The sequence below is a fragment of the Microtus oregoni genome, unplaced genomic scaffold (assembly GCF_018167655.1).
Source record: "Microtus oregoni isolate MIOR12 unplaced genomic scaffold, Mior012 000001F_ref0000356, whole genome shotgun sequence".
NCBI classification, from domain to species: Eukaryota; Metazoa; Chordata; class Mammalia; order Rodentia; family Cricetidae; genus Microtus; species Microtus oregoni.
In genome coordinates, this window is record NW_024543060.1 from 48137574 (window position 1) to 48145969 (window position 8396).

An 8396-nucleotide genomic window follows, 5' to 3' on the forward strand; every position below is an offset into this window, starting at 1 on the left:
CCCTGGGAGGAGGCTTTAATATGCCCAGAAGATGAAAAAATATGTTTCCAGTACACGTCCTAGATCCTGAGGAGGCTGCCATCCCCTGGGAGGAGGCACCCAGAGACACATATGTGCGTACATAAATATCTATGGAGCCTGGCAGCAGTGGCGCTCGCCTTTAATCCCAGCACTTGGGAGGCAGAGGAGGCAGGTGGATCTCTGTGAGTTCAAGGCCAGCCTGGTCTACAAGAGCTAGTTCCAGGACAGACTCCAAAGCTACAGAGAAACCCTGTCTCAAAAAAGCTAAATAAATAAATAAGTAAATAAATATCTGTGGAGCATGGAAATAAGGTTTTAACCTCTATTCCCCATGCTCTGTGAAACACACAGGGTACCCCACTGACTAGTAAGGCTCCATCCCATGTTAAGGTCTAAAAATGCCACCGTGGCTTTGTGTTGGCTGTGAATGAGCTCATCCAAACTCTTGGCTGAATTGTAACTTTCTCATCACATGTTCCCTGTTTATTACCCCATGGTCAACACCCCGTGGTCCAAGTGTCAGCAGCAACACCTTCCCTGACTGCTAGGCTGTTCCTGCCCAGCATTGTGGGGCTGTTGGACCGGGACGAACTGGCAGGGAACAGAGAGAGAAAAGAGTAGCCTCATGTTCAGTGACAGGGACGAGAAGGTGCCTAACACGCCCCGCACCCTCCAGGGCTACAAGGATGCTTTCCTTCCACCTCCCCTCTGAGACTTCATTAACCCAATGTGGCAATCTCCTAAACCAAGCTTGTTAAAGTAAATGTCATGGCTCCCCATAGGGACGCTTTGGGCTGCTATGTTACATGTGTTGGCCAAATTGCAGAGACGATGTTCAGAGTTCACCAAGATGCTAGATTGTAAAAGCACTGTTCTCACCCAGAGAGACTGGAGTGAGACTGAGATGGAGTGTTTTGTGTTTGCTTTAATCAATGATGTGTTTCTTGCTGAACGGGCCTTTCCCACAAATATTGAAGACAGCTGCCTAATGCCTCTCTATTCGCACCAGCTCACATCAGCGGCTAGGCACCTTACTAAGTACTATTAGAAGATTTGCTTCACAAGGACGGCAGTCTCACCAGATGCAATGGTGTGTTATTAGACAAAGGCGGTCTTAAAATGCTTTCAAGGTAGCATTTGAAAAGTAATCTTTTATTAGATTGCTTAGTGAGATGCCCTGCGAGCACTTAAGACTCAGGAGAGGTTGAGTTCACACAAAGAACACGCTACCAGATGGTGACAGGAATTACCCTATCCCAAACTTGGATTGTTTTACCCCCGCCTTTGCACCTACAAGGTTGACAACACAATGTCTTCCTTTGGAGGGGAAGCAGGTCATGTCTGTCTTCCTGCTGGTCCAGATGTCTTAATGAACAGGTAGTTATTATTACCAAGTATACGACAAGAATGTTTTGGTCCTGCTAGCCTACACTGACTGATATGATCATAAAGGATAAGAATACATTTTAATCTGCAATAACTCTTTGGAGCCAAGGTTCACTTTCAAAGCTTCTTGGCTTTCACTAAGTTATCAGTTATTAAATTCTCTTCATCTCCCGCTGATGCTGCCAGGAAACACCCAGAATCTCTAAAAGAGGCACTCTCCTAATCCTTAAATCCTTAGCATCTGTTAAATGTCTTTTGCCTCCTAATCTGCTCAAAAGTAACAGGAAGGAAATGCTGGGACATTTCTTAATTAAACAGTAAGAGATATATAAGGGGGATTTGACATCATCACCAGGAAAAAGTCAGAAAGATGAAGATAGATTAAGCACCCCTAAGTCCTAAGACATCTGATGTCCCTTTGGATGGAACCAGTTGGCTTACCAAGTGATCTCTAAGACCACAGCCTCTAGTCCATGTGTGTGTTGTTCTGTCGGGATGAATGTAAGCAGAGGTCATAAAACTAGAAAGGGAACCACGGTGGGGGAAATGGGTACACAGGTCTGCAGTGGAAAGGGGTGTGCTGGGAGTGGGAGGGTACAGGATAGGGGAAGAAGAGGGATGGAGGACAGCAAGGAGGAGGGGTCAACAAAAATAATGTAAACAGGACATAGGAAATCTGTCACTTGAAATCCTAATTGAAATACAATAAAGTCTGGATGTGGGGTGCACACCTCCAGCCTCTAAACCTAATTTTGGGGCTATGCATCAGCAAGGACAAGAGCTAGAAACTGAGCAGATAAGCCTCTCAGCTGAACTGCCAATCAAGCCGCAACCTGGACCCAGTTTTTCCTACCGTGTTTATTCAGATTTGGAGTCAACAAATTCTAGAACTGTCTTTTGCATTGTTGTATGGTCCCCAATCTTGTGGAAACTCTACTCATGCCTTAGTTGTAGGGATAAGAGTCATGGCTATCATGGGTATACCTATACAAATAAAGACGGATAATGGTCCTGCTTATGTTTCTAGGAAAATGAAACGGTTTTTTGATTATTACAATATCAAGCATGTTACAGGTATACCATACAATCCTACAGGTCAAGCAGTCATAGAAAGATCAAATAGAACTATAAAGGATATGTTGAACAAACAGAAAGGGGTGGAAAACACCCCCAGAAATAGGTTACATAATGCTTTGTTAACCTTGAATTTTCTCAGTGCTAATGAGAAGGGAACAACGGCTGCAGAAAGACATTGGATAATGGAAAAATCTACTGAACTAAATCAACCAGTTTATTTCAAGGATGTGCTGACCTCACAATGGAAGCCAGGAGATGTGCTACGTTGGGGAAGGGGTTTTGCTCTTGTTTGCACAGGTGAGGAAAAATTGTGGATACCGTCAAAATTAATAAAGGTTCAGTTTGAAGAAGAGAAGCCACTTGGAAAAGATAAATAACAATTCTTTCATAAGGATGGCGAGCATACTGATGGTAAGAAATACATATAGGTTGGAGGCAGGGTTCTTTTCTTATCTCCACAGGAAAATACTCATCTCCAAAGAAATTAAGGGACCCTGAATATTTAATTACTGATGGATGGACACATTTTGTAAGTATTAATTTATATATATATATGTATATATATATGTCTTATTAAACATTTCTTTGTAAATATGTAGAGCTGGTTTTGAAGTTGGACTCTGGCTCAGTCCCTCTCCATTTCCAAGCCTGTTAGTAAGAGAAAAACCCAGGGTTTCTGGAGTTTCTGTCTCATGTCAAGAGCCATGATATGGGACAGAAAGAAATGTGAGTTTAGAAAACATCTTTGCTTTTCTTCATATCTATCATACTTTTCATTGAATATATCTATCATGCCTTTCATTGAATATATATATATATGTCTATATATGTCTATATGATTAATGTTTAAGTTTTTCATAATGAACAATGAGTTTTTCCTAAAGTGACATTTGATGTTTCCAGGAAGAAGATGGGGCCCCACAACAACAACTCTACCTGGTTGATATGACGTCATGATACTGATAGCGTTACTACAAGACCTGTTTTGGATACCAGCTGCACAAGACGATCCCAACTTGGTTAGCTGAAATGGTGCACATCTTGTACAACATTCTGGCCAGACCTCCACAAAATACTCAGAGACTATTTGCAATTTTAAAAGACATTGATCTTGAAATTTAACCATCATTTTACTTTCACAGGATCCCCCAGAAAGAACGTCGCCCCATGACAGCTGGAAGTAATTCTAGAGGACGACGTCCCCTCTCCCAGTAAAATTTACCCCTGGGTTTAGGGACATCATTTAGGGGTTGGGAGGTTGGGGGAGGAATTTTATAAGCTCAGGGATCATTTTGAAAAAAAAAAAGAGGGAATGATGGGATAATAGATTTATAATTGTGAGTTACTGCTTTTAGACAAATATATTGGTATAGATTCTTGTATATTGATACAAAGTTAAATTATATTGACTATTGTATGCATGCATGTTTCTATCTCTGTTTAAAACATTTTTTATGTATTGACATATATTGTATTGATAAATATATATTGTATATATTTACCATATTGCAGTGTACATTTCTACCTCCGATTAAGATACTTATATAATGTTTGTGTATTGATATATATTTACCATATTGCAATGTATATTTGTACAGTGTTTATATTTGGAGGTCATTATCCTCATTTGTTACACAGTTGTTTATTGTCTTAGTCTTTAAGTTAGATAGATATTGAGAATTATATAGATAAATAGTCATCTAAGTTTGTCATTTATAATTAGACTAATCAGGTTCTCTAGATATATAGAGATTATACTCAGTATAGATAGATAATCTTTGACCTCTTCAAAGAGCTGTAGAAAATGGCCTTTAATCTAACTCAGAGTTTCGTGATAGTGAGACACAATTGCTCCTGGCAACACCGCTCTATTCCCGAGAGAATGTTGAGCACCAAAGACACTCCACCTGGAGCCTTTCTTTTTGGCAGAACTGGCCTTTGGGCAAAGAAATGCCCATACCTCAACCACTGACAGAGATACAGAGCGTGCATCAATGGATAAAACAGGACTGTCATATCCTGCCAAGACAGGGTAAGATAGTTTTGAAGAGTTCCTTGCCTTTAATAATGGTATGTCAGGCTGGGCGGTGGTGGCACACGCCTTTAATCCCAGCACTCGGGAGGCAGAGGCAGGCGGATCTCTGTGAGTTCAAGGCCAGCCTGGTCTACAAGAGCTAGTTCCAGGACAGGAACCAAAAGCTAAGGAGAAACCCTGTCTCAAAAAATCAAAAAAAAAAAAAAATAATGGTATGTCAGTTATGTTAGGCCTTAGCCAAAATTGGTTGACTCAACGTTGCAAACGAGACTTTGGGTGATTGCCCAGGTAGTCAGTTGTCTCTGTCAATTGTTGCATATTTTGGATATATCTCGTTTGTTGAGTAGTGTTTATTCCCTTCTCAGATCTTTGACGGAGTTGAAGATTATATAATTGTAGTTACTCTCTACATTATTTGGACTCCTTGAGATAGAATGTTTAGCAAAGATTTTGTTCTCAATATTGTTTGTTATATTTATTATTTGTTGTTATTGTATATAGTTGTATTTGGTTTAGTTCTGTCTTATTTAGACAAAAAGGGGAGATGTAGGGATAAGTCCCGCCCCTAAGGGGGCGTGTTCGCCTCGGGCTAATGTTTGCCTATAAATTTGGTGAGCGTGCTGCCAGCTGTCCCTTCTGCTTTCCTGGTCTCCACGGGAACGGTGGTTCTGTAAGTCTATTTCGCCATTAAAGCTGTATATATATTTTTACAATCTGTCTGCATCCGTTTACGCCGGTACACTTAGTGGTTATCATCATGTCAGAGGATGTGATAACAGTCTGGACTGACTGTCATGTAGTTGACTGCATGCGTCAGACAGCAGCATTAACCTTTGCTCCTCTGTTCGAGCTTCAGTTTCACCTGCAGGAGCTCAGAATGCACCATCCCCACTGTCCCTTAAGACTGGGACTCTCCCGCCTCCCTGTTTCTAATGAAAATCTGTCATCTGTGTTTCCATTATAAATGTGTTTCTGTTTGTAAAGTTGTCTGCTCTGCCTTCTGAGAAACACTCTTATCTGTGCAACCTTAGGAACAACAAGCTTTTGTTATCTTACATGCCAATCACCGTCTCACAATTTCCCTAAGAGCCCCAGCCTCTTCCTTCACTCACAGACAGCCCCCCATTCTGCTCCATGGCTCTTTGGGAGAGTGTGCAAATTCTCCCTAGTGGGCACTTATGTGTGTGACTGTACTTTCCTCTTCGTCCTTTCAAACTTGCCTTTTATCAGTTTAATTTGCAAGTCTTGGTGACTGAACTCAGCAGAATAAAGGGGGTTTTCCTCTTTCATAGACTCCTATGAAATAAGTGTGTCTTGTGCCATCTGTTCGCAGATGGTTATTAATTTTCGGACCAAACTTCGGTAGTCCGAAACAATGCATTAAGTACTAAAGTTTAGTGACGATTGTTTGTTTGTTTGTTTTGTTTCTTCTTGGTATACATCATAGTCAGTTTTCACAGATTCCATACATGAAAATTCACCTATTGGTTGGAATGTATTTGGGAGATGCGGTACCTTCCGGCACCCACAGGCTTGCACGAGGTGGGGCATCAAAGACCCGACTCTCCTGATGGTCTTGCCTCCACTGAGTTTTACACAGCTGTTCTCAATGCTCCCACTGAACGGGTGTCCTTTCTTCTGTCCGTTTTGCAATCTTTGGCTCATTTTTTCATACTTCTCGCCAGCAATGTTGCTGTCCCATGAGCCAGCAAACTGCTCACAGCATAATTCTGAATCACTGTCCTTTGTCCCTAAATACAAAGAAATCTGTAGCATGTCCTACAGAAAAAATATCCTTCAGACAGGGCTGTTACAGAGCTCCTGGACAGGAATTGTATACAATGTATATGTATTTACACAGCTATGATGAAACTTTTCACCATTTTTCTATACTCTCTCTCATCACAATTGATTATTAATGTGCTATTTAAGGAAGTGTGTGAGCAAATAAAATAGTGGGAGGAATTTAATTGTCATGTCTCTGCTGCGTCCTGCCAGCTTCACATGAAAACCTAGCGGCATAGAATTTACGAGAGAATCGCTGAAACTGTACAGCCTGGATTCCACAACTTGTCCACGCATCTGTATCCTGTTCTTGCAGAGCCGTGTAGCACTGCACAAGACAGCCTGGGCAGCTTTGATTGCATCCCTACCTTCAGCTTCGGGTGAGAAAGGACAAACTGAAAGGAAGAGGAGCCACAGGTGTTCCCTTTGCTCTTTGCTGCTTGCTAGGCCATCATTTTGAGAGGAAGTTCAGAACTAATGGGGAAACGTGAGTAAGAGGAGACGCAGTGGCTTGCCTGGCGATTTGTTGCGTTATAACATGGCTGCTATCTTCCCGAGGTGCAGGCAACTCCTCAATCAAACGGAAGCATGGCCTGGGGGCGCTGGCTGCTCTGCCTTCTCTTTGCAGGAAGAATCTGCTCACTGGACTCCAGATCTCACGGGGCGCTGCTAACGTCATGAACAAGGAACAATAGGCATGCATATTCTGGAGTTTTCCTCTGTTCGGGGATTATATCATCCCATCAGACTTTGTATTAAAATGCAAATTTAAAGAAAGAATTACCAAGAATTTTGAGATGGTTATGACAGGGCGGCAATGCAAGTCCCTTCTGAGCTTGAGACATCCGGAGAGTTATACTAGTCAGCTTCATGGTATTTCAGGAAATACATCTAAGGGAAAGGGTCCATTTGGCTCACCAGGGGTTCATCTCTACAAACCAGCCCTCATGGAGGTGTCGGAGAGCAGGAACGTGAGCATCCATGTAACTCAAGTGCATACAGCTTGAACCAGAGCATTGTGGGAGACCGCGCAGGTCTTCTGCAGTCTCCGTGGAAGGCGTGTACAAAATCACCACAGATCTTCCAGTAAGCCCTACCTCCTAAAGGTCCTTCCAACTTCCAACTGTATGGATAACCCAAGGGCTCCTGGAGGACATTAACCCTATGTGAACCACAGCGTGACCACACAGGTCGCACATCTGTGAAACTGACCCTGACACCCAGTCCCTGCGGGGCTGTCCACCTGGAATTCATAAGTGGCTTCTAGTATAGAAAACACTCACTCATCTAAGCAAGGACGTTTTCAAAGTAAGTGTCCTCCTCCTAGGTGACAATGAGACCTTGAATAGTGGTGGCATCATTCACCCTTGGTATTTGCCAGTTATCGAAAAAGAAACTCTGGACCTTAACTTGGATTTAACTGAGCAAACTGGAGAAAATCACTGAAAAGCACACTGAGAACTGAGGTATAGATGAGAGGCAGAGGATCCACCTCAGGCCTGAGACCCTGGATTCAGTCTCCAACATCACCGGTACATGAGTGTATATATATGCACACACTTATCTGTTACAAGCTAAGTTCTGAATTTGAGTGCAGAGGCATGCAGGGAAGCTCGGCTGTATGAAATACACATCTTTACAAAGAGATGAGCTTCAGCAGGATTTTCGAAATCAATGGCGCCCACGGGGAATGTCTGGAAGAAAAAAGAAAATCTCCAGGGTATCAGTGGGAAGATGTTCAAAGCTAGAAGAGGGAGCAAACAGAACAAGAAAAGGAAGGAAAAGAGCCCGTGCCAGCCGCAGCGGCAGCAGGGGTAGCCTTGGGAATGAGCAAGGCTGGGAAGTGCTGCTCTCTGAACCCTCAAGGTGAGGCCAAGAGTTGAAACTTCAGAAAAATGAGAGGAAGAAATGGCCAGAAACTCTGAATACAGATCCTCAGGGGAGAGCAGCCTGGAGGGACCGAAGCATCAGTAGAAGGTTCTGAGGGCGGATAAAAGGAAGAGGCAGCAGCTGGGGGCCGGAAATGGTTAGCAATTGATCGCAGGTCGTGTGGCCTTGACACAAGCAACTGAAAGGAAAAAGGGTTTATTGG